General features: G+C 44.5%; 1 protein-coding gene across 9 annotated transcripts in view; it reads right to left on the minus strand.

Moving 5' to 3' along the window:
• LOC147729834 (complement factor B-like) overlaps positions 1–27,344 on the minus strand; it is an 877,333-nt gene that overhangs the window by 134,046 nt on the left and 715,943 nt on the right. The window lies entirely within an intron of this gene.

Below are 27,344 nucleotides of genomic sequence, written 5' to 3' on the forward strand. Positions count from 1 at the left end.
AAATGCCATAAGGGACCTGAAGAGCTGCGCAAAGCTGCCAGCTTGAGGAATACCATAAACTGCACGCGCCTATCTATCACACTTTGCCATCCAACACACTGCGAAGCGCTCAGTCTGATAACACGATAACCACACATCGCTGGTCATCACGTATTACATAGAAATGCTTCCCACATAGGATCAAAACAAACACAAAATCCTTCCAACCAAATACCCTACAGAGTGTGTTGCATGCCACCCATGTAGCCAAGCGCTTAAGCTACACACATAGAGGTAATAAGCGCCATATAAATGTGGCACTACAATACTACTTTGAGTGGTTGTGTTTGGTTAAAACTATAAAACATCATTAAATAATGAAAAGTCATGAAGTAATTAATGATCCATCACCTTGATCCATTTGCTTAGCTCTAGCATCTGTTTTAGTTAATATTTTTAGTCAGTGGAATGAAGCCCATTGGCTTCTAATGGAATGCCATAACCATACACTTCAAGGTAGACGTAAAAGTTAAACTTCAATATTGAAAGATCAGAGACACAAGGCATCAAATGTTATGGAACAAATAAAGAATAAGGACACCAAATATATATATATACAAATAACCAAGACATGCCATATTATTTCCCTGCCATATTAGGGACATGTTGACATTTTTCAAAGAATTGCAAAAAGCAGTTTTCACTTAATTTGGTAAAGGGTGAATTTGTTCTTATAATTTGAATCCCAACATGTTTGGGGTCGGTCTATGATGTGATATTGGGTAAGTAATTTAATAATATGATATTTGGCACTCACGTGCATTTTGTTGATTTTGCTTCAGACATTTTAGTAGCAAAATTTGTGTTGGACCTTTGTTGTAGTCCTTATGATGACTAGAAACCATCACTTTTACAAACAAACTCATATACCTCCAAAACCAAAGGATGCATAACAAGCATTGGCATAGCCAATAGGTCTTTCTTTTGGTATCTTATGTGTTTAGCCAGAACTGTTGTAGAGCATTGTGGCTGATGTGTTTGTCTGGTCACCATGCATGTCCTCTCCAACTCACCTCCACAAGAGTGCGCGTAGTAGAACTTGCACAAAGTAAACAAAAGCAACGCAAAGTTTGAAGCATGCATCCACTAAGTAGAGTTGTGCTAATCAGCGTGAGGAAAAGTTGCACAAACCAACAGAACAGAGCTGGTGAAAACAAGGAGAAATCAGCTGAAAATATGCTGTGCGAGTCAGAGTATGACGACCCAGTTGCCAAACGACACTGACTGGGTACGAGTACCAAAGTTCTGATTGCCTGGGCCACGTGAAGAAGTGAAAAAGAGCCAATGACCTGGGGGAAGCAGGCGAGGGCTCCCAATGAGGCTGGTAGAAACAACACGACTTGCTGACCTGCAAGTAGTACCAAGAGGCAACACAGGCAGACAATGGCAAAAGGAGACAGCAGAAATCGGCCAATAGGCGACAGTCAGGAAAGCTCCTGAGTAAGGAGAAAGGGCTGGAGAGGCAGAGCAGTAAGCGGGGAACAATGAATTTAAATTTGAAAAGAAAGAAAAAAAAACAGTCTCAAGTGACCGCAGGACGTGTCGCATGGACCAGACACACACAGCGTTTTCCTTGCGGGAGCGAGCAGGGGCACCGTCTGTTTTCAAGATAATTACAAACAAATGGCACCGAAGCTCGCTCCTGCAAGATAAATGCCAAACGTGCACGCGTTGCAATAGAAAGCAATGCAAAATGTGCATGCTTTTAGCCAAAATGCTGATCGATTCCAAAAGGTCCCCTCCTACGTAACGCATGTGCGCTGCGTAGGCAAGAGCTAAAAAGGGCACCCAGATTCCAAAAGCACCCAGGAACCATACAAACAGTAGAAATATGCTACCCAAATGCATGTTATGCAACATTCACACCTACCCATTCTGCCCCTCCTGCTGCAGCAATGTTGGCCATTTTGAAAGGACATAATGGAGCGAAGAATAAACGTATAAACTTTCTTAAAACAGAAGTCTCACGTTTCTACATAAAATGCAGCACTGGAAATTGGACTGACCGCTGTGAAGACACATCCCTTGCTTATAAGGTATGTGTTTACAGAGAGGCCCACAATGCTGCCCACATTCATGTTCTGAAAGGCTGCACAGAATAGCCGACCCTTCATGATTTCCATTAAGCAAGGTCTAAAGAGGTGGCCAAACGGAGCTCCGGACCCGAGCCCTACAAAATCCTGAATTAAACACACTGCTGCTTTCTAAGCGCGCCTCAATTACACTAACCAGCGACTGATGGTGCTGGGATCAGCTGGCCCTGAACATACAAGTCCGGCACCCGAGGAATTAACGGCAGCCATTGAAGATGGGAAATACTGATAGGCGGCGCGGGGGAACGCACCTCAACGGGATACAAGCTGTACTCCGGACAATCACCCACCTTCTGTTGAGACGCTGTGCATGACTGCGGGGCACCGCTATGAGCCGAAGACAATGAGGTGAGGGGCGCTCGATTGGCTGGGACTCTGTGGGAGCACAGTACGGGCACTACAACTACGCGAGCCCGGGGCTGCATGGCCTGCTGAGAAGGGGGCATAGCTACGACCCGATGGCGGAAAGCAGCTAATCTCCCAGGCCCCGGACTCCAAATACCGAGGGAAAAGTATATGGGCATGTACCCCTCACCCAGGGAACTCTGCTGTCTGTTATGTGCACACCTGCAACAAACTTTGAAACACTGGGGGATACTCTCATTGTCATAGTCCAGGAACACACGCACAGAGGCACATCGGGAATAATCACCGGAAGCCTTCTTTCTCCCTCCCGGAGTGGATGCCTGTGGACTTCCTAGACAACCCCCTCTGCTTATTGCATCGCAGGTCAGTCCATACTAGAATACCGTGTCCCGCAGGGTCGCAGTCCAAGAGGAATACGGCCCCCCTCCTCTAACAAACAAGAGGCAGTGACCTATCCGAATAGTGCTACGCCTAGGGAGTATCTCTGGTGACAATACCACCGGTATTCAGCAGCTACGACATAACAGGCATGGTCAAACGACCGAAGTGTGCCTTGCTCCCTTCCTAGCCCAAGGGGTTGCTGAGATACGAGGTAAGTCAACAACACCTCGACACTATGGGTCGGAACAGATTGAAACCACAGGGACAGATGGTGGTGGACCCCACGCAAGATGCGACGGATGACGTGGATACTACGCCGAGATTAGATTGTGTCCCCCCTATGGTGCTGCCAGCACAGGTGGACAAGCTGGACCTTATACTGCAAGAGGTGCGAGACTCCAGGAAGGCCATAGAGGCGCAGATAGGTACTCTAACTACAGGCTTAACCCTATTGAGAGCAGACCACACGAAGGTAGCGGACAAAGTGAAAGACCACGCCATGTCCTTGGCGGAGATACTACCGCAGCAAAAGAAAATGGAGACAGATGTGAAAACCCTACAATCCCAAATGGCCGCCCTGATAGACCGAGTGGAGGACGCGGAAGGGAGGGCGAGGCGCAATAACGTCAGAGTGATTGGCCAGCCGGAGAAAAGTGAAGGGACTGACGCCGCAAGATATATGGAACAATGGTTCAGAGATCATGTGACGATGGAAGGCCTCTCCTCGCAATATTGCATAGAAAGGGCGCACCGTATACCAACTAACAGACCGAAACCATGTGCCCCGCCACGCCCCCTTATTGTGAAACTGCTCAATTACAGAGACAGAGATGAATTATTGCAGAACGCCAGAGAGCAGGTGCCGATCACCTTCGAAAATACAAGAGTCTCCTTATACCTGGACTACACGCAAACGGTTCAACGCCAGCGTTCCTCATTCCTGGATGTGAAGCGAAGGTTACAGGACGTGAGTGTCCAGTATGCTCTCTTCTTTCCGGCACGCCTGAAGATACTACATGACGTCGAGGATTGGATTGAGGTGATGGAGCTGACTGCAGCAGAAGACACTAACCGCCAAGGCCTAGCTAAAGGATCTCAACAGACTGCATCAATGAGTCGAAGAGGTGGTCACTCCCGAAGGGCCTTCCAGAATAAGCGAACCCCCTCGCAACGGCTACAACAACCTAAGCAACAGGCGGTCATCGCGACGGCCACATGTACAAATGGTCCGCGAATTGGTAAAGGGACTAAATCCTCCACAGAAGAGGAATCATCACATTCACGCAAGTACACTCTACCCCGCATTTCTATGGCATAATTGAAATACAATGTTGAAATTGTTAATTGCTATTAGCATGCCTATTGCAAGAAAGTACAGATAGGGCTCGGATGCTGTTGTAGCTCCATAAAGTTCTTACAAGGTAAAGCACGTGCGCATGCGAGGTGCAGGACCCGCCCCCACATGGCGAAGGCCCATAGTTTGCAATTCTTTCTTTGCCTGTTGCAATGTTATGTTGTGGTCTGGTATGGTTCCGGTCCCAGACCGTGTATTGGAGAAGTTAGGGGGAGGGATGGTCACTTTCATGATGCAGATAATACTTTAGTCGCTTTCATATACATCACATTTGCACCACATAGAATATACGAATTGATGCAATGCATACACTGGACAGATATACTATAGTCACATGGAATGTACGGGGTATGGGCACCACACACAATCGTCATAGGATTCATGCGCTTCTGACTCGCCGTAAGGTGCAGCTGACCTTTTCGCAGGAATCACACATCGTGGCTGGTCAAATAGTGAAACTTAGAAAGAAATGGAGGGGGCAGGTGTTCTCCACCTCTTATTCGGACTACGCTAGGGGTGCTACGATATGGGTACGCCATGGAGTGCCCTTTGTGGCGCATGAACAAATAATTGATAAAGAGGGTAGATACGTTTTTGTGCGGGGGACATTCGATGGACAAATGGTGGTGTTGGGATCCATCTACGCCCCTAATTTTGACCAGGACAAATACTGGGATGTCCTCAGCGGTGCACTTACAGGATGGGACACGTGCCCCTGGATCTTGGGAGGGGACTGTAATACGGTTGTGGATGTCACCGTAGATAGATCACACCCGCCACTACGCGGTGCAGGGGTACTTAAGCAATCCGAGGTGCTGGTACGCTGGATGACGGGCTGGAGACTCTACGATGTGTGGAGGATGCGGCATCGAGAACACCGGGAATACTCATTTTATTCAGCAGTGCACTCCTTACACACTAGGATAGACAGGATTATTTGCTCTGCTGATATTACACGGCAGGTGGTTCACACTACGTATCTACCCAAAACATTCTCCCACCATAACCCACTGGAGCTTACTATCACATGGGGCAGAATACCTACACCGGGCCCCACATGGCGCTTGTGGCCACAATTGCTGGAAGATACAGTATTCCGCACGGATATATTACATACGATAGAGCAGTGCTTTGCCAAAAACAGCGGCACTGCGACCAGCAGATTGATAGAATGGGATGCGTTCAAGGCGGTTTTGCGGGGAAAGGCGATCAGCACAACGGTGGGTGCATGACAAGAATTACATAGGTCACTGGTAGAAACCGAGATGGAAATGGGCAGACTAGACCAACTAGCAGCGACTGATGACACACAATTGGGGGCACTCCAGGAAAAGCAGATTGTACATGCTGAACTGTTGGAATCTCTTAGACACATAGATTACCAGGAATACACCAGACGTGCACATCTAGATGCAGACAAGGCAGGCACCATGCTAGCCAGACTTCTCCGTGATACCCCTCCCACGATAGTCATAGCTGAAATCACTCAGGCTGATGGCGCAAGCTTATACACACAGGGAGAAATTAATGAGGCCTTCAAATCATACTACGCCTCCTTATATGCCTCCTTATATGCCGTACCTGAGGCGACACCCGCTGACCGAACAGATGATTTCCTATCTGCCTTGACCTTCCCCACACTGACACCCGCGGCACAAAAAGACATATCAGGGACTGTAACCCCACAGGAGATAAAGGTTGCTATGAAGGGCCTCCCTTGAAATAAGACCCCTGGTATGGACGGTCTACCCATCGAATTTTATAACACGTACCCAAATTAACGGACTTATACAAGACGATCTGGGAGGAAGATGCACTGCCTCTTACTACCGCGCAAGCACTGGTAATATCACTGCCTAAGCCAGGCAGGGACCACACAGACATGACCAATTATCTCCCGCTATCGCTTTTACCCACTGAGTATAAAATACTGAGTAAGGTGCTGGCCAATAGGCTGCAGCCCTTCTTACACCATCTGATACATGTGGATCAGACAGGGTTCGTACCAGTGCGTAGCACCTCCTTGAACATTCGGAAGTTACATTGCTTAATGTCTGAGGCACCGCAGGAATTCCCACATGCAGGATGCCTCTCTTTGGACCTTAGTTATAGGAAACAATGGAACCTAGCTTATTCAACATATGTACAATGTAGTATAGAAACACAATCGAAACTATACAGATCAAGATATCCTGACCCAGCCGGGACAGGAGTTTATTCTCTAAAATCAATGTCAAGTATACAATACAACTATAACAAGACACAAGCCTGTGCCGTACTGACAGAGAAAGAGAAGATAGATGTAGGGTGAGAAAAAGGGGTGTTTTTCAGGCAAGGAAAAAGAGCAAAGACAGGGCACTGCAGAAAATTCAAAGATCACTGGCAGTGTCGCCTGGAGTGGAATGTACACAAGCTTTTTAGACAATAATGTAAGTGTCAACCCACTCTTGGGTGTCGACGTTTCGATCCCTATAGCTCTACTAGATGCATGGGATCATCATCAGGACTTATATAATAACAAAACATGCCTGAATGAAACAAGCCTGTTAAGGAGACAAAACAAAGAAAGAAAGATTCTTTAAAGATCCGTTAACCAACAAGGAGTAGTTTAAAAACTAGACGCCCACTTTGTAACACATTCGAATTCGCAGTGCGTAAACCAGTGCATGGTGTTTGTGCCAGGTAAAAAAGCTTCACAAGGCTATTTTCACAATATTCGGAATCGCAGTGGCATGCGTGAAATTTGATTCGTCTACAGGACTCTATGGTGAAAGTGGTTTTAAATCCAGTGCAGTGATAATGCAAGGTTGCACTTCTTTAATACTTAGACTATTTAAACCGGAGAGGGAATTTGGCCTGGGGGGGCTAGAGATTTATAAAAATTTTTTAAAGAATCATACCTCTATGGTAAGAGGAGAATCCCCACAATGGAGGTCTCTATTACTTCTAGGAAGAGGCGGAAGTAGTGGTGTCAGGCTAAGGATAAAAACAAAGCCTGTTGTTTGAAAAACAACCATTTAAACCCTTTTCTACAGTAATAGTTAAACATGGATCGCCTGCAACATATGCAACATACCAAGCGGTTGTGTGTCCACGTAGTTTAAAGTGGAATTCAGTAATTGTGGTGTTTCGGTAGTTTAAAACTTCAGCGCCCGTCTATAATTGAACCGGGTGGCCGCACTGAAAACAAGAAATGGGTCAAGGATTAAGGTGGAAAAATAAGAGCTCAGGTATAGATGTTCCGACTAGGAACGGTACGCGGTTACCTTTCAAATGCAAGCGAGGGCCGGATTCAGAAGTTTAAGGCGACGATGGCACTATACTTCGGGCGTCAGCAATGTGACCAGTGTGCGCTCTAGCAGAGAGAGAGAAGGATATTCGGCTTAGTGCGATCCAGGGAGCAGGGGCCAAAGCATGGACGTGTCTTAGAAGTAAAAAACTACTCACGAAGTCATAAATGTGGCTTGCCTCGCCCTGGGGTTCACAAATGTGGAAATAGAGCGCTGAAATAAAGAGTTGGGAGTCAGCGCGTGGAGAGTCAAAATAGCGTGTGACTCGATAAAGGGGCCCATCTAGCCCGCAATCGATACCGCCCTACTTACTTAGCCATGATGAGACTGCGCCTCTCCCAGGGGTGCTCGGTCAATGCCGGTTTCAGCGTGGGAACATGTCCACTGACGCGGGTTGTATAATTCACCCCGGTCACGTGCTGTTAAAAATGGGTGCCATCTTGGAACGGCTATGGCGCTTAGATAGCGGCCATCTTGGAGTGGAGGGTGGGCAGTATTCTCATCGAGAGGACACTAGACTCAAGGCCACGACCACACAGGGTACCCACACTGTTTATACTACAACTGCTAGAACTGTGTCTCACTAAGAATTACTTTGTCTTTGATGGGGTGTTCTTCCAGCAGATAAAAGGCACCTCTATGGGAGCTATTTTTGCTCCCCACCTGGCGATTCTGTACATGGACGCACTAGAGACAGGCACTATTCTAGCTGATACAAACCCATTCAAGACAAGCATTGGTTGCTGGCGACGCTATATAGATGACATATTTCTGATTTGGAATAGTGACAGGGACATTCTAAATTCATTTCTACATTGGTTGAATAATAACTGTGACAACTTGGAATTTACTCTCTCACATCACAAAACTGAGATAGCATTTCTTGATCTCACAATTTACCATGAGGAAGGTGAACTGCTAACTCGCCTATATAGGAAACCGACTGAACGGAATACCTTACTGAGATACGACAGTAACCACCCCAAAGCCCTCAAAGATTCTCTCCCTTACTCGCAGTTCCTTCGGATCAGAAGGAACTGCTCTTCAAAGACTGATTATTTCAGGGAAGCAGGTGTACTATGCTCGAAACTCAAAACACGAGGTTATCCGAACAGGATAGTAAGAAATGCCTCAAAACGAGCATGGTACTGCCCGAGGGAGGCACTACTCCAACCCAAGACTAGGCCAAGCTCAGAGAGAATAGCCTGTGTTACAACCTTCTCTCCAATTTCAAACAAAATAAGAAAAACAATTCTCCGTCACTGGCCTACCCTCAACTCAGGAATACTAACGTTTGACAAACCATTGTTTGCTTTCAAAAAGAGTAGAAACATAAAAGACCATCTTGTCCGTGCAGCCCTCCCAGCACCACCTTCGAACAGCACTATTGATTCAAACTGGGGGCCGCCACCTTTGAGGGGTCATGTGAAATGTGGAAACTGTATTGTTTGCGATCTGACACTTGAGGGGCGCACTTTCATCACAACCCACATGAAAGACTTCACGAACTGCAACAGCTGCAATGTGATTTATGCTATTGTATGCCCTTGTCCTCTAATGTATGTGGGACAAACGACACAAAAAATAAAGACCAGAATAAGCCAACATCGGAGCCGCATACGCTGTGGAACCCTGAATGCCCCATTGGTTGAACATTTTGCCAGCATGAACCATTCAGCAGACGACTTGAAATGGACCATCCTGAAAACTGTCAAATTACCACAGAGAGGTGGTAATTTACAACAACTGCTCAACAGGGAGGAACTAAAATTCATTATTCAATTCAACACGATCCATACAGGTCTTAATCGAAGCGAGGATTGGACAACACTGCTATGATTGAGTCTCTGGTTTAAATATTCCAGGAGCAAAAATGGGAAGTAAAGGAAAACACTGTTGGTTTTATTAAGGTCTTGTGTAAAGATATAATGATCACAACGTGATGATGAGACATTCTGGATACAATTTGACATCTGGGCTCGATGAATGAAAATAATCGTTTTTGTAAATAACCAGTCACTTTTTCACAATTGTCACTCTTGGTTTGTCACATTGTCACTATCAATCTTTTTAGTCCAGGCAGACTCACAGCCCATTGATTATTTCATCCCACCCTCCACTCCAAGATGGGGGCTACCTAAACGCCATAGCCGTTTCAAGATGGCACCCACATTAATCAACAGCTGACCAGTTTAAGAATACTGCCCACCCTCCACTCCAAGATGGCCGCTATCTAAGCGCCATAGCCGTTCCAAGATGGCACCCATTTTTAACAGCACGTGACCGGGGTGAATTATACAACCTGCGTCAGTGGACATGTTCCCACGCTGAAACCGGCATTGACCGAGCACCCCTGGGAGAGGCGCAGTCTCATCATGGCTAAGTAAGTAGGGCGGTATCGATTGCGGGCTAGATGGGCCCCTTTATCGAGTCACACGCTATTTTGACTCTCCACGCGCTGACTCCCAACTCTTTATTTCAGCGCTCTATTTCCACATTTGTGAACCCCAGGGCGGGGCAAGCCACATTTATGACTTCGTGAGTAGTTTTTTACTTCTAAGACACGTCCATGCTTTGGCCCCTGCTCCCTGGATCGCACTAAGCCGAATTTCCTTCTCTCTCTCTGCTAGAGCGCACACTGGTCACATTGCTGACGCCCGAAGTATAGTGCCATCGTCGCCTTAAACTTCTGAATCCGGCCCTCGCTTGCATTTGAAAGGTAACCGCGTACCGTTCCTAGTCGGAACATCTATACCTGAGCTCTTATTTTTCCACCTTAATCCTTGACCCATTTCTTGTTTTCAGTGCGGCCACCCGGTTCAATTATAGACGGGCGCTGAAGTTTTAAACTACCGAAACACCACAATTACTGAACTCCACTTTAAACTACGTGGACACACAACCGCTTGGTATGTTGCATATGTTGCAGGTGATCCATGTTTAACTATTACTGTAGAAAAGGGTTTAAATGGTTGTTTTTCAAACAACAGGCTTTGTTTTTATCCTTAGCCTGACACCACTACTTCCGCCTCTTCCTAGAAGTAATAGAGACCTCCATTGTGGGGATTCTCCTCTTACCATAGAGGTATGATTCTTTAAAAATTTTTTATAAATCTCTAGCCCCCCCAGGCCAAATTCCCTCTCCGGTTTAAATAGTCTAAGTATTAAAGAAGTGCAACCTTGCATTATCACTGCACTGGATTTAAAACCACTTTCACCATAGAGTCCTGTAGACGAATCAAATTTCACGCATGCCACTGCGATTCCGAATATTGTGAAAATAGCCTTGTGAAGCTTTTTTACCTGGCACAAACACCATGCACTGGTTTACGCACTGCGAATTCGAATGTGTTACAAAGTGGGCGTCTAGTTTTTAAACTACTCCTTGTTGGTTAACGGATCTTTAAAGAATCTTTCTTTCTTTGTTTTGTCTCCTTAACAGGCTTGTTTCATTCAGGCATGTTTTGTTATTATATAAGTCCTGATGATGATCCCATGCATCTAGTAGAGCTATAGGGATCGAAACGTCGACACCCAAGAGTGGGTTGACACTTACATTATTGTCTAAAAAGCTTGTGTACATTCCACTCCAGGCGACACTGCCAGTGATCTTTGAATTTTCTGCAGTGCCCTGTCTTTGCTCTTTTTCCTTGCCTGAAAAACACCCCTTTTTCTCACCCTACATCTATCTTCTCTTTCTCTGTCAGTACGGCACAGGCTTGTGTCTTGTTATAGTTGTATTGTATACTTGACATTGATTTTTGAGAATAAACTCCTGTCCCGGCTGGGTCAGGATATCTTGATCTGTATAGTTTCGATTGTGTTTCTATACTACATTGTACATATGTTGAATAAGCTAGGTTCCATTGTTTCCTATAACGAAGTTATACCCATGGTTCTTAGCTATCCGTTGGGTTCCCCTTGTTTCTGTAAATCTCTTTGGACCTTAAGCAGGCGTTTGATTCGATTCACTGGGAATGCATGTTTAGGGCACTCCCGCGCTTTGGAATACCTGAAAGCTATATGGGGCCGACAGCGAGAGCGAGAACCTGTAGACACATCTCGGGCGAATGTAGGATACACCGAGGAACGAGACAGGGCTGCCCGTTATCACCTCTGATTTTCATATTAGCACTGGAACCCCTGGCGATTGCACTGCGGCAGAACTTGCCAGATATGGGAATACCACTCAGACATACTACTGATCTTTTGTTGGCGTATGCCGATGATATAATTATCTATCTCCGGGACCTCCGACAACCTCTAGCTCCACTTTATGACCTGTTTCAGTCCTTTGAGATCATGTACGGCCTTGCTGTGAATATAGCCAAATCACAGGCCCTTTTCTTTACGAATCATGATGCCACCGCAGAAGTGGGATTTGAGGACGCCACATTACAAGTTGCCCCCACTACATTTAAATACTTGGGCATCCAGGTGTATAGAACAAATGCTGATATGTTAGAGGGCAATCTTGGCAAGACTATATGATCCCTGCGATCCAGTATTGCTTTCTGGACCTCACTGCCCTTATCAGTTATGGGGAGGGCAGCAGTAGCGAAAATGGTAGTCCTACCACGGCTGCTTTATTTCTTTATAAATTTGTCTCTAATAGTACCACTGTCCACATTTCAAACACTAAACGCACTGCCATTAGACTTAATATGGGGAACAGGAAGGCAGCGTATTAGCTTGAAGAGATTACAAGTAGGTATGGGTATGGGAGGGTTGGGAGTCCCTGACTTCCGCGCATATTATTACGCCTGCCAACTACAATGGATGTCCTACTGGACAGCAGGCCACAATCTCCATGAAATAGGATACACTACCACTGACTCTGAAAATGGTACCCTACACGCTCTCTTACTGCCCAGCTACAAATTGCGGAAAGACTTACCTACACTACTAACCACTGCACTGACGTGCTGGAAGGCGGCACTTTGATACACAAAAACACCCTCCACATATGCGAGCAATATTCCTCTGCAGGGCATTCCGCTTGGCGCTGGTATCCTCACACATCATAAACTGATACCATGGACAGACTCTGGCATAACGACGGTGGCAGACCTCTTTAGTCACGAACTCCTGATAGATCATGACATGTTCGTCCACGAGACGGGTGCACCACAACACTTATTTTTTTTTAAATATATTTCTTTTTATTAATATATAATAAACAATGAAACAAAATTAGCAAATGCATTGGGGGTACATCGACATTATTTCTGCAGTACTCGGAGCAGAGGAAGTCTTGCAAAACAGGATATGATAGACAGAATATTCTAGAACTTAGAATCAAGGGGAGTCCTGAGTGTCACAACACTTATTTTTAACACACGCTGCTCTCCTACAGTAGATTAAAAAATATTGGGCACTGTGGGGCCAGGAACCCGACCAAAATGAACTGGTGAAAATAGTACATTACATGGGGAGAGGACGGCACTTGATCCGCTGGATATATCATGGGATCAGCGTCCACACCAGGATGAACCTAGACTCATTGCGTGTTATATGGGGGGAGGAGATAGGCAGGGAACTTTTGGATACTGAATGGGCAAGGATTATAGAGCACCCGAAAAAGCTTTCCCGAAACTCGAGATTTAAGTTTATACAAACCGTGATACTGCATCGAGCCTATCTGGCCCCAGGTCGGCTAGATAAAATGTTCCCCCAGACGCAACACTTATGCCCACGTTGCCACGTCCCGGAGCGGGATTATTGCATATGCTGTGGACATGCCCCTCACTAGAAGAATATTGGGTCAGGATTAGAGAACTTACTGAAACAGTGACACGCCTTACATTACACGGTACAGTGGAGGAATGCCTACTGGGCTTACACAAACGCAGATCAAAGCACAAGTTACAATTTCGCTTCATTGGCCTGGCGTTACTCCTGGCTTGTAGGAATATTCCGATGCGATGGAAATCCAGCAGGCCCCCTGAGATCCACAAATGGCACACAGAGATGATAAAATGGGGTAGTGCAGAAGGCGCAGTGCTGCGAAGAGAAGAGGCGAGAAGACTACGTAAAACACCGATAGCCCTAGAATGGGAGGCAATGCTGGAGGCGCTCAAATTGGAGAAATCTAATGTGTTAGTTTAATGTTTGCAATGTGTGTATAGATAATTGTCATTTGCCCACACCTGACTGTCCAACGGATTATGTAGATGTGTTACGCAGTTGTATGCAAAGCAACTTACTTAGACTGCAAATGTACAGATACGGATTTTGCTTTTGAAATGTGACCACAGTTATTGAGGGTGGGAGGGGGATTGTAAAGAGGTATTTCTTTATGTTCTTTATATTTACCCATTATGAACCACTGACATGTGTTACATTGTTGTGACCATAGAACCGATCATATTTATGACAAGTGATGTACTTACATGACCATTTTACAAGATTATGAACGGAAATTAAAACTCAATAAAATGTGTTAAAAAAAAAGCAAGGTCTGAGTATATGCTGAACATGGGTCGCCTTCATTTTAAACTGACTATTGCAATAGGTGAAAGGTTGCAACTTTGACGAAACTTCCTAAGTACATTACAAGTTTTCAGTGACAAAGGACTGCATTTTTCGAAGTTGCTTCACGCTACAATTCTCAGCTCCATTTCCCCCTCCTTGTGCTTAAGTTATTGTCAACCCAAGCCCCCATGTTTACATCCCAGCACACTGCCAAAATCACTTATAAAATAAATAAATACAATATATGTCCCATTTCCCTCTTGTGGATAACTAAGAAAAAGTCAGGATTGCGTGTTAGGGTTTTTCCTGCTGCCAAGTTTTTCATGCTCAGTCTGCTGGAGGCAGTGACCACGGTGGCATGTCGCCTCAGTTGTGAAAGAAAGTTTATTTAAAATGATATTATCAGGACACACTTGCCTGGAGGAGGATAACTCCGACTACCCCTAAAAATGGGCACCAGCATTGCTGTGGCGTTTTTGTACTTCAAGGCATGCTTAGGGAGGCTAACAATGTGGTTGTGGAACAGGAGGAGAAACAAGGAACCCGCGGAAATCGAGGGAGGATCATGGTACATGTGACTCACAGGAAGGAATTTCAGTAAATAGAAATGTACGCCATTGGTTACAAATAATTAACGGGCCAGGGATCAAGAAAATAAACATCATGTGATTGCGCCAAAGGCAGGACGAATATTTTTTATATTCAATCTCCCTTAAAAAAAATTTCAAAAGGGACCTTGCAGATTCCAAGATTATCTTATTGCAGGTGGCTTGCTGCGGGGAAATCTTTGACAACTAAGGAAGTGACTGTTGCAGATATTTAAATATGAAACGCCAACAGGATGGCTCAGTGAGCTGAACACTTGCCAATGCTATGTTCTAAAGCCCACTAGTTTTAATCACAGCAAGGCCTTCCATCCTGTGGAAGCTTCTTCATACTGTTTGCACTGTTGGAACTGCTGACAGCAGCAAACCCACAATCCTTCCTGGTAGGCTGTCAGAGTTCCTCTTAGTGTGAGCGACAGCACTCTGTCCCTCCACAGCCCCTCCGGAGACGTCTAAGCACATGTAAGACTGTTGATGCTTTCCAGCTACAGTGGGCAAAAGGGCAATGCGAAATAGAAAGACCAGAGATCTCGCGCGCTCTTAGAAAATGTTCCGCGCACCAGCAAAGAGGAACTGTTCCTACATGTGGACCTGGGCTGGTGTCATTTAATCACTGTGCAGCTGCATAAATACTGAACTGAGGAATGTCTGCCTGCCGTTGGATGCTTTCTTTGAAAGCACACTGTAGAAAATTCCTCTGCACCATTTTCCATGTGGTGCTAACACATGTGCACAAGTAACTGCATAGCCAGGGCTCTTCCTCAGCAAGGAACGCTGTGATGTAGGCCTACTACACCAAAAACCTTCATAAGCAGTAAGAACAAGCACAAGCTCACGCGGCAGCAGGGGGAGGCGTACATGCCTTGCGCTGCACCAGGGGGAGGAGGGGGGCCTGCGCGATTCACTTGCGGGAGCGATAATTGCTACCATATGGCGGCGTTCGCTCCCGCAAGTGAATAGCCACAAGTGCACGCGTTGCCATTGAAGGCAATGGAACACGTGCACTTTTTTGGCTGAAAAATCGTACGATAACAAAAGGTCTTTTTGCCTATGCAACGCATGCGCGCTGTATAGGCGAGTTCTAAAAAGGACCCTAAAGGAAAAACCTGCAAATTCAAAAATTTGGCTATGCCCATTTTTTACAGACAGGTTCGAAGACCATAGCGGCCTGGTCATCCAAGAATAGTGTGCTAGAGGGGTACTATGAATTAGCAAAACTTCAAGAGACACTAGAATTGACAAAACATGCTGGATTTAGGTACATTAGCAAAGGCCGGTCTGATTACAAATGTAAAGATAGTGCAGTCAAAAAGTGGTGCATTGGCAGAGCAATGTGAAAGTCTCAAACAGGACTAGCAGGGACACATTAAGTTAGTTTGTCAGAGTTGTGTGAGGCCCCTGCAGTGGAGATCTTTAAATGTTACAATTTTGGTATGAAAGGAGCACTGTAAAATGATGATCCAACACTGGAATTCCAGAAGGTACAGCAAGTCATGGTAGAAGGTGACTGAAAGACGCATGGGTTCAAGTGACATACCAGCAGAAGATTTGAAGGTTAAAAATGGCAGAATAGCTAGAAATCATGGAATATTTATCAGATTTGATTTTGTTTCGTATCTGCTGGAAAGGGAAAGGCTGAAGTACTCTGGTAGCACTTCATACGTACTGAAGGAGCTAGATTCAGGGGAAAATGGAGCCTGGGGCAGAACAACAGGACTTGTATACTTTGGACAGTCAGCACTTGAGGCATTCAAGTTTAGTTCTGTTCATTAAAATATGCGGAAAGAAGGCAAATAAGTGTGTTCTGATGAGTTTTCATGTAATATTAATCTCTAGTTTTCCTACTCGCTCTACCTGACTATCTAGGAGTAAAATAAATGAGTAATGAATTTCTTACCCCATTGCCATGAAAACCCAAAGGACCTGTCTTTCTTTGAGCATACACTGGGCACATGCCAGGAGAGTGCTTCCATGATGTCACCGAGACTCTCACATCGTGCATGAAACTTTAAAGGACACCTCAGGTAAAAAGAAATGAATACCATAATCATGAAAGGAATGGTGTTATAACGGTTGAGAATCTGAACAACATACCTTATGTTATGATAGGCTTTGACTGATACATCTGAAGACGCTGAGGTTCTTATGGAGACCCATATATCTGTGATGCCATGACTTGGAGCCTCTTTAAATCAGGGGCAAAAACTAGCCGAAGTCCCTTCTAATCAAAAGTCTCAGTTAGGGTCTCCCACGTTTGAGGTTTCTAAGTTAAGGTTCTTGATATGTAAGAGAAAAAGTTGGTAGGTGTCTGTCAGTAGTAGGTCTTGCTCAGGTATTGTGCGTATACTCATTATTGAGTGATAAAAGCCACTATTGACCAGTGGTGGATACCGCTTAAAAAATATGGTGGGGTGTAAAGGCATCAAACTCACATATATGATGCCACACTTCTCCCCAGTGTTCCATGAGCAGGAACGGAAGGACTTCCTTTCTGCTCAGTAGAAAGCAAATCCAACCAATCCTGGAGTTGCTCTCATCAGCATGAAAGCTGATGCAGGATTGGAGGTAGCAGGATAACCCAGCGCTCTTTTTGAGGCTAGGGACATGTGCCAGCAATTGATGGGTCTATAGTGCGCCTGTCGGACTGGCTTTAGGTAGCCAGAAAGCCAACCTGACATGCGCACTGAAAGGGGCAGCAGTAATCGAGCAAGCTGATGACAAAATAAACTGGCATTATTATGCTTTTTTATTTTTGTGTGTTTGCCTGCGGAGCTCGCAGGAGGCGGGGTGACACTCTACTGCTCTCGTAGAATTTACCAGTGTGCTTTGGACCATGACTGCCAACTACTTTCATTATTTTAAAGCTATAAACATAGAACAGTGTTTTGCTTATTCTTTTATATAATAATACTGTGTGGCTTTTGTTTATGTACATGATGTGATACATAGTCTTGTCTAGACATATATATATTCTTGCTGTGGTGTTTGAAATCCAAGCGTCGAATTAATCTTTGAGATATATGCTCAGTCTGAACTTTCAAATCTTCCTGACATGTTTCGAGGCACCGCCCCTTAATAATAGAAAAGGGGGCTGTTAGGTCACAAGGTGCACTATGTACTTTGATATTTCCATAGCATGCCTCTCACAGGTGAGTTCTCTTATGGCATGCTGGGAATTGTAGTGCCATAAATGATCTCCCCTCCGGTAGGGTTCGTGTACCTGGTATCATTATTTGGCTCCCTTACAGTCAATATGTTTGCTGTCCGGTGGGTTTCAGAGTGGGAAAGCAGTCCATTTAGGCAGGGACCTCCTCGCTGTTGCTTAGCTTGAATCCAGTTTCAAACTAACAGACCCGCATCTTCGATGTAATCGGCCCCAATGTATTAAAATCTTTATTTCGGCTGTCACAACAAGATGATGGATGGAATGCTGAAACTTTGCAACCACTCACCCCCAGCACATCGGGCAGGTATTTATGCAAAATATCGAAAAAAACATCCCCATGCCAAAATATCGTGATATGGAAATATCATCAGAAAAAATATAGATGTCAAAAATATCGACTTTAAGGTAAGTAATATCGATTTTTAAAATATAGAAGTCATAAATATCGTTTGCAAAAATATAGCTGTTTAAAATATCGTTTTTTTATTAGTGTTATGTATTTTTAAATATATGTTAAATATATGTAATGTCATTTTTTGTGTAAGTATTGTTTATGTTTTCGAATATATGTGTTACGTTTTTAGTAGTTAATAAAGTTAACATAATTACATTTTGTGTGTTTTAATCCTGTAGTGCTTTTTCGGTTTATATGTGAATCGGGTGGGAAGTAATTTAATTATAATGAATTAATGATTATTTTTTCTTTATTATTATTTCTTTAATAGATACCTAATTATGTTAATCGTGCTTGTAATTTTTTTTGGGTACAATTTATGTGGGTTGTGGGCTTTTTAGGGGTAAAGTGTGGGATGTTTTTTTTAAAAATTAATTAATAATTAGTTGTTAATAATAATTAATTAATTGATAATTAAAAATGTTAACTGTAATTTTCTTAGGTGCAGGTTGTGGGGTTTTAGGGGTGAAGAGTGGAGATTTAAGTAATTAATAATTAGTTGTCAAGCAATATTATTTAATTAATTGATAATATATTGTGTCTATACTGTAATAATTTCTTTTAGGTGCGGGTTGTGGGATTTAAAGGGGTAAAGGGAGATAAGTGGTATATTAAATAATTAATTAATTAGTTGATACTTATTTGATAATTAAATATGTTCATTGTAAAATTACATTTTCATAGGTGCTGCTTTTGGGTTAATAGGGGTAAAGTGTGGGGAGTAAATTAGTTTATAATTAGTTGATAAATACCATCAGTTATTACATTGAAAAGTAATTTTAATTCTGTAATTTATTTTTTTAAAGTTTAATGTTTGGTGCAGGTTATGGGGATTATAGGGATAGTGGGAAGTAAATTTGTTTAATGAATTATATTTTGAATTCTAATGAATATTTGTTTAATTGATAATTAATTATGTTAATTTGTCAAAGGTTTTGTTGGTGTATCCCGAGGGAAGTAAATACATTTTAAGCAATTAATAATAATTCTTTTTAAATGTTATGAGTGTTGTGTGTTTTGTGGGGTGTATTGTGGGAAGTACATTAATTATAACAAATTATTAATTAATACTTATTTAATGAAAATCAGTTTGTTGATGAATATTTATATTAATAGTGTAAATAATTTTTGGGGTGCAGGTTGTGAGTGTCATGGTATAAAAGGTTGGGAAGTAACTAAACTAAATTCATGTAATAAATAATGTTTCTGTTAATAAATAATTTCTAACTAAAAATATTTATTTGTATGAAAATTATTTTTGTATTGTATTTCTAATAACATTTGTAGGTATTTGTGTTATGTATTTAACATTGTAACATGTTTTTATTTTTTAAAAGTTTTAATATTAAATATATTTTTATTTTATTTTTCAACATATTTATATTTTTTATTTACTTTGTTTTTAAAATAATTTATTTAGTTGAACATATTTTGTTTGTTTTTAATGCTGAATTGACTGGAGTGGGAATAGTAAATTTTACCCTGTCCGCATTCCAACACTTACCTTTCTTTTGTACAGACTGGAATGGGAATAGTACATTTTGCCCCTCTTCTATCCAACACTATCCCTACTGTTGCACTTATTGGAGTGTGAATAGTTAATTTTACCCCGTAATCTAACACTTTCCCTACTTTTGTAGTGACTGGTGTGATCACAGTACATTTTAGCTCTTTGCACTCCAACAGTTTTCCTACTGTTGTACGGGCGGGAATGGGTACAATAAATATTACCTATCCGCAATCCATTGCTTTTATTACTGTTGTATTTATTGGCGGGAGATTTGTTCATTTTAACCAGTTTTAATATTTTTGCGTTTACTGACTTGGGAGTAGTAAATTTTTTAAATATTTCTTTTAATAGTTTTCATACTTTGGAATGAATTGTAGTGGGAATAGTATATGTATTACATTTTATATTTTATAATTTATTTTATGCTGTTATAATTTATATTATTATGTTTTTTGTTAATTTAAAATTATAATATTTTTATTCAAACCAATACCGGAGGCCTTCCACAGCGTCTAGAGACAACTCCGGAGATTCGGCGTGACCTAGAGCCGGAGAAAAGCCCATTTTGATTCTGGGCCGGTTTTGGAGCCGGAGCCTGGTGCTGGGGTAAGCGCGTCAGCCGCTCCTGAAGTGAATAACAGCGGGGACCCAAACCAGAAGTTGACGGTCGGGTCCCCTCGTGAAGGAGCTGCAAGTGCGGCGGCGTGCAACACCAACAGTGCTGCTGGACCCCCACCACCCCTCCGGGCAGTGAATTTGGGCGCTAGGGGAGCCTGGAAATCGGTGGAGCTCTGAATTTTAGCGGAGACTGGCGCAGAGCGTCTTGGCCTTGGCGGGGTGAGTGTGGACCGGGGTCACACTGTGGCAATGAGCGAGCACCAGCCAGTTGTTGAAGGGGACCCGGCAAGACTGGGGAACTGCCCCGGTGAATTCGAGGACACTTGTCTCCGTGTCCACGAGTGGGGGCAGAGTTGATTGCGGCCAAGTGACGGGGGGAGATCATTACCCCCCCCAGGGAGCGGCAATAGTATCTGCGACACACCCGGCGCTGAAAATTACAGTAGCCCTATAGGGGAACGATGGCAGTGGGGGTTTCTTGGAGCCAGTGATGGCTGACTAAGACTAAACAGTGTTTGACGTGGAGGTCCCCCACTGGTGAAATGCTTGCTTAGAGACCCAGATGGGAAGAAGTCTGTGCCTGAGCACTTGGGGTGTTGGAATTTCCGGCGCTGAGTAGTCGGTCTGGACACCGGACTGTGTAGTGATCACCACGGAAGATGGCGTCCAAACAAGATGGAGAGAGACATTCCTCCAGGGGACCGAGGGCCCCGAAGCCAGTGCAGTCTAATAAGTTGGGCCGGTACACTTTGCTGAAGGGTTCACCTTCCGGCTTGGGGTCCACTGTCCGGGGGTGGAAATCATGCTACACGATGTCATGGCGGCCATAGACGGTACTAAATTCTCCCTAGGACAGCAAATGGTGACTTTGAACTCCAAACTGGACACAGTGTCTATTGCAGTTAATCTAATAAGAGCGGACCTTACCAGGGTTAACGAGAAGGTCAAGTCACTTGATATCAAGACAGCCAGCCTAGTAGACGCCGTGTCCAAGCTGCAACAGGACATGCGTGCTCTTAAATCCTCACACGAAATGGCGGAACGCAAGTTGGACGAATGTGAAGGCAGGGCCCGGAGAAATAATGTCCGTATTTTGGGGGTGCCCGAGAGGTCGTAGGGCCCCACCACGGATTTATTTGAGGAGAACCTTGTCCTCAAGTATCTCTAACCTAAAGGCCTGAGTAATTTTTTCACCATTGAACGTGCCCATAGGGTCCCGGGAGGGAGACCGAGGCCTGGGGGCCGCCACGCCCCATGATCACCAGAGTCCTGAATTTTAGGGACAGAGACTAATCCTGCAGTCGGCGAGGTCCGGGGGCCCCATCCAGTATGAGAATACTGCCCTCACCTTTTCCCTGGATTTTACGCAGGCAGTCCAGAAGCAGCATCGTAACTTTTTGGCTGTCAAGAAGAAGCTGAGAGGCAGGGGGCTGAAATACGCCATGATGTTCCCAGCACTTTTGAGGGTGGAAGCCAATGGGCGAGCCTGGTTCTTTGACAACCCGGATACTGTGGCTGATTGGATAATCACTCTCCCTCGAGATGGCTCAGAAACACCGTACAGATCGGAGGAGCAGGCGATGGCGGAACAGGAATAAGATTGTCTTTTGGCCCTCTGCTTTGACCTGGTTTTGCCGGATGTCGGTGACTCTGAAGCCTTCGGGCTGCCACATTGCTCTCCGGAAGTTTAGCTGGGTGGCGGGTCGGGGGGCTCGGAAGGGGTCCAGTTGTTTTTGATAGGGGTCGGGGGGAGGAGAGGCCGAACCTTCTCCATTTTTCTTTCTTTGATTTTTTGGGGCGACAGGCACTCTGCATTTTTCAGTGGGCAGTTTGGAGCCCAGTGGCCAGGGCAGCGGGGTGGGGGAATGTTGGGGGGAAATGTTTGGTTTATTTGTTGGGTGGTTTGTTGGTTGCATCAGCACAATACTTTGGCTCAATAGACAAAATGCAAGGGTTTGCTGACTGTGCTGGGTGGACAATAGGGATAGAGAAGTAAAGGTATTGAGTCGGAACGTTAACGGGCTGGGTACAAAATTAAACGGAGTGTAGTCCTTCAAAAGACAGCCGCCAGAAGTGGTCCTGCTTCAGGAGACACATCTCGTTGGAAACTCATGCAAAGCACTACACAGAATGGGATACAACTTGGTTGCACACTCAGGGTTTACGTCGGTCTCCCGAGGTGTGGGAATTCTGATTCGTAAGGCATTCCCATTGGCAATCCCCTCCACATGGGAAGAAGGGAGTGGCAGATATATTGGAGTCACGGGCACATGGGAGGGTCAACACATAACCTTCCTATCCATCCACTTTCCTCCAGGGTTACAGGGCACAACACTAGCAGATTTGGGGACGGTCAAACTTTCACTCCCTGATGGGCATTTACTCTCAGGGGGCGACTTAAATGCAGTCATCTCTGGTATGGTGGATAGACATCCCCCACGGGAAACGGGACGGGCAATGCGGTGGCTGCCAGACTTTATAGACGCAATGGGCGTAGTTGACACTTGGAGATTACTCCACCCACATCAAAAGCAGTATACTTTCCACTCTGGGGCACATAATAGTCTCCCGCGACTAGACTATTGTCTGGTCCCTGCTGCACAAGCATCCTACATCACAGAGGTTACACACTTAGCTAGAGGTATTTCAGACCATTCTCCACTGTGGATCCACATATTCGTAACTCGGGGAACAGCTGGAAGGGTGGCCCCAATAAATCTGTGGTATCTGCGCTATCTCAAAATTCGCAAAGATCTCATTGCAACGCTAGATAAATACTTTACTAACAATGTTGGATCTGTGTCCTCTTCCTTGTCCTTATCGGAGGCCTTTAAAACTGTGATCAGGGGTCAAGCCCTGTCTCTGATAGCTGGCTCTAAAAAGGAGAGGCAGAGAGAGGTGGTGGAGTTGGAGGCTGAAATGTGTAGGTTGGAAGGTGAATTGGAACTGGGAGTAACTCAGGCTAAACTTCATCATCTGAGCCTGAAACAACACAATTACAAAGCACTGGTCACTGAGAGGGCTAAGGCTCTTGGTATGGAACAGTAGAGCAGGCTCTATGACTTGAGGGAACAAGGCAGAGAAGCTTATTGCATGACTTGATAAGAAAGATTGGGTCTCTCGTCTAGTCCCAGAGCTCCTAACGGAAGAAGGGACACAACTCACCGAGCCACAGGATATAGTGGATAAATTTGCTGACCCCTTCCGGGCAGTTTATACATCGTTCTCCACTAGCTCGGAAGCCGAGTCCCATCTGCTACTCCGAGACATGCAACTCCTGTGTCTTTCCCCCGAGGATTGAAAGTTCATGGATAGTGCACTAACAGCTGCCAAAATTGCCCAGGCGATCCGTTCATTAAATTCTGGAAAGGCACTAGGTCCCAACGGGCTCCCCATTGAACTCTATAAACTCAAACCAGATAAACTAATGCCTTACCTGAAGGAAGTGTATGTGGAATCCAGAGACAAGGGAGTTCTCCCTAGAGATCAGAGAGTCGCTACGATAGTAGTGATTCATAAGGAGGGCAAGATGAAAATGAGCTGTTCTTCAAACAGGCCTATCTCTCTTTTAAATGCCAAGCCGAAGATTCTGGCCAAGCTTCTGGCGCATAGACTGGTAAAAGTCATCAGTGATTTGGTCCACCCTGACCAATCGGGCTTTATGCCCCATAGGAATACGGCCGTAAACCTGCGTAGACTACATGGGGTATTGGCCAGAGCTCATACTCTGCGGGAACCAGCTATAATTGCGTCACTTGACGCAACAATGGCCTTTAACATGATCAAATGGTCTTATTTATGGGCAGTCTTGGCCAGGTTTGGGTTTGGCCCCGAGTACATCGGATGGATACGTCTGCTGTACTCAGAACCGCTCGCTCAAGTAGTTGTAAATAACAAAAGCTTAGGCTCCCTTTTTGCTGGGGCGGGGCACCCGTCAGGGTTGCCCGCTGTCCCCCCTTCTTTTTGCATTAGTTTTGGAGCCTCTTGCCGCTTGGATATGCTGGGAGCTCTCGATTAGAGGCTTACAGTGGTCCCCTGAATGGGAGGACCACATATCTATTTGACCTCTCCCCGTAAATCCCTTACTGTTATCTTCGATGTCCTGGCCTCCATCAGGAGAAATTCAGGACTTTCAATTAACTGGGAGAAATCCTTGTTGTTTGTATTGAAGGAAGACCCCCCAGTTCCTCCGAGACACTGTCCTAAACAGTTCAACACAGAAGGGTTCAAATACTTGGGAATCTTTGTCTCTTTAGATCCCTCGGTTAGGTATTCCCGAAATCTCCTCCCCCCTTTGCAGAGGCTTAAGAGTGATATTTCCAACCGGAGGAAGCTTCCCCTTTCATTGTTGGGTAGAGCAGCCCTCTTTAAAATGATGGCTCTTCCTTGTTTTCTCTACGCTCTGCAGAATACCTTGGATGTGGTGCCATCGGGATACTTCAGTGAGATCGAGAGCCTGCAGCGGAGCCTATATGGGAGGGCATGCCCCGCATTGCTTTACAAAAATGAATATTTTCTTGGTATGACGGAGGCATTGCTCTCCCAGATATCAAAAGATACTACTGGGCCTCCAAACTGGCAGCTATTAACCACGGCACACATGGCCGGGTTGATGACCCTGGATACGCTATGGATAAAAGGCTTCTTCCAGGGGGTATGTATAGCAGAGCTTTGTACTCTCAGCTGAATAGATTGGCGTTAACTGGGCCAACCAAGCACTTGGTTCGGATCTGGTACGATGCCACAGGTTGACTGGGCTGGAAAAACAAACTGACCATGGCCACCCCACTGTGGGACTCCGAAAAACTTGGCAAGCTCTGGAAGACAAAAGGTTTCGATAAATGGGACCTAATAGGAATCTCCACAGTTAAAGATATTTGGGGGAAGAGAAAAATCAAATTATTTGAGGAAATGCAGGTGGAGTATAAACTAGCAAATTCCGAATACTTCCGTTATGGGCAGGTTCGTCACTCCCTTCTCTCAGCACTATTCGAGGAGACAGAACCCCCAGAGGCCTCACCTCTCAAAGATAGGATATTAGATGGACACCTTCCTTACAAAACGATCTCCCTGATATATAAATAACTGATTAACCACAGTTCTAACCCCCTTGAGGCATTAAGAGACAAATGTATGCAGGATGGGATAGAGCTAGATGAAGAGGATTGGCAGATAGCAGTGTCCTCCCCAAGAGAAGTTGCAATTTCAGCTCGCCTGAGATTAGTTCAACTTAAAATTCTACACAGGATCTACCTCACAGGACCCCAACTAGTACATATTGGACTCTTAGACATGGGATTATGCAAACGACAATGTGGTCTCGTTGCTACTTTTATCCATATTATCTGGGAGTGTGAGCACATCACCACATATTGGCGCAACATACATGACATTATGCATAAAGTACTGGGGATCTCCCTGTTACCGGAGGAGAGGAGGTGCTTGCTTAACATCTGGGAACCCACTGACCTAAATACCTCACAGACACAATGGGCTACCCTCGGTTTTATGATTGCTAAACGAAATATAGCCCAAATGTAGGGAGCGGCACAGTCTCCCACTCTGGAAGTGTGGGAAAAGAATTTAGATTGGTGTATGTTTAGGGAGAAGATTACATACCTCGTGAGGGGACGCCCTCGCAAGTGGTCATTGGTATGGGGGCCCTGGAATAGTTACAGAGGGGAAATTTATACACCGCCACTAAATGCAGCTATTGATGATGCCCACTCCCGTGAAGTTCCTTTACAAGCGTAAGTATAATACTTTTAATTAATAATATTTTTAATGTGTACAATAATTTCTACTACATATAAAGAATTTTAAGTTGTTTCATTTTTTTTAAATTATGGAGCTTTATTTTTATGTAAATGATATATATATATAAATATATATATATAATATTATTTTTAAATTATGATATAAATTAAAATATTAATTTAATAACTTTTTTGTAAGTAGATATATGTAAATATATATTAATTATTATGTGTGTTTAACGTCTTTAAATTAAGTTCATTTGTTATATTTGTTAAGATATATTTTAAATATTTTTAAAATTAATGTTTCTATTTAATATGTTTAATACTTAATGTTTTATTTGATTAAAATGTAAAAATCAATATTTAATCAATCAATCAATCATAGACATTTATAGAGCGCACTACTTACCCGGAGGGTCTCAAGGCGCTTGGGGGGGGGGGAGTGCTGCTACTGCTCGAATAGCCAGGTCTTGAGCTTCTTCCTGAAGGAGAGGTGGTCTTGGGTCAGGCGCAGGTCGGTCGGGAGGGAGTTCCAGGTCTTGGCGGCCAGGTAGGAGAAAGACCTTCCTCCTGTTGTCGTTCTTCGGATGCGGGGGACGGCGACAAGGGCGTGGCTGGCTGATCGGAGATGTCGTTTGGGAGCGTAGAAGTTGATGCGGTTGTTGAGGTAGCTCGGGCCTTGATCGAGTAGGGCTTTGTGTGCGTGGGTGAGGAGGCGGAAGGTGATTCTTTTGTTGACGGGGAGCCAATGCAGGGCTCTCAGATGTCCGGAGATGTGGCTGTGTCGTGGGATGTCGAGGATGAGTCTGGCTGAGGCGTTCTGGATCCGCTGGAGATCCAACTATATTGATGACCGATATATCCCCCCGATATTTTTGTACTTACCATTATGACTATGGGGCTGATTACAATGGTGGGCGCATGACTGTATCGGAAACGGGACCGCCTATATTTTGTATTTTGCCTTGTGCGGCTGGCTGACATTTGAGGACACTGCACATATCCCAGCACTATTTGGCAGGGACCATGCAGTGCCTCCCACATTGTGCAGGGATGTGTAGGGGGGGCACCAAGAATGTTCCACAATTTCACCATATTTACTCTGCCGAAGGACGAGTTCAGGTCCGTAAAGGCCATCTGGCTAGATACAGATCTGGCTACCGGGTACTTGTTAATGATGAAATACAAGTTACTGCAAGGCTTGTTTAAGGTCTCTCTTTTGGAAGAATTTTAGA

The sequence above is a fragment of the Lissotriton vulgaris genome, chromosome 2_1 (genome assembly GCF_964263255.1).
Source record: "Lissotriton vulgaris chromosome 2_1, aLisVul1.2, whole genome shotgun sequence".
Taxonomy (NCBI): domain Eukaryota; kingdom Metazoa; phylum Chordata; class Amphibia; order Caudata; family Salamandridae; genus Lissotriton; species Lissotriton vulgaris.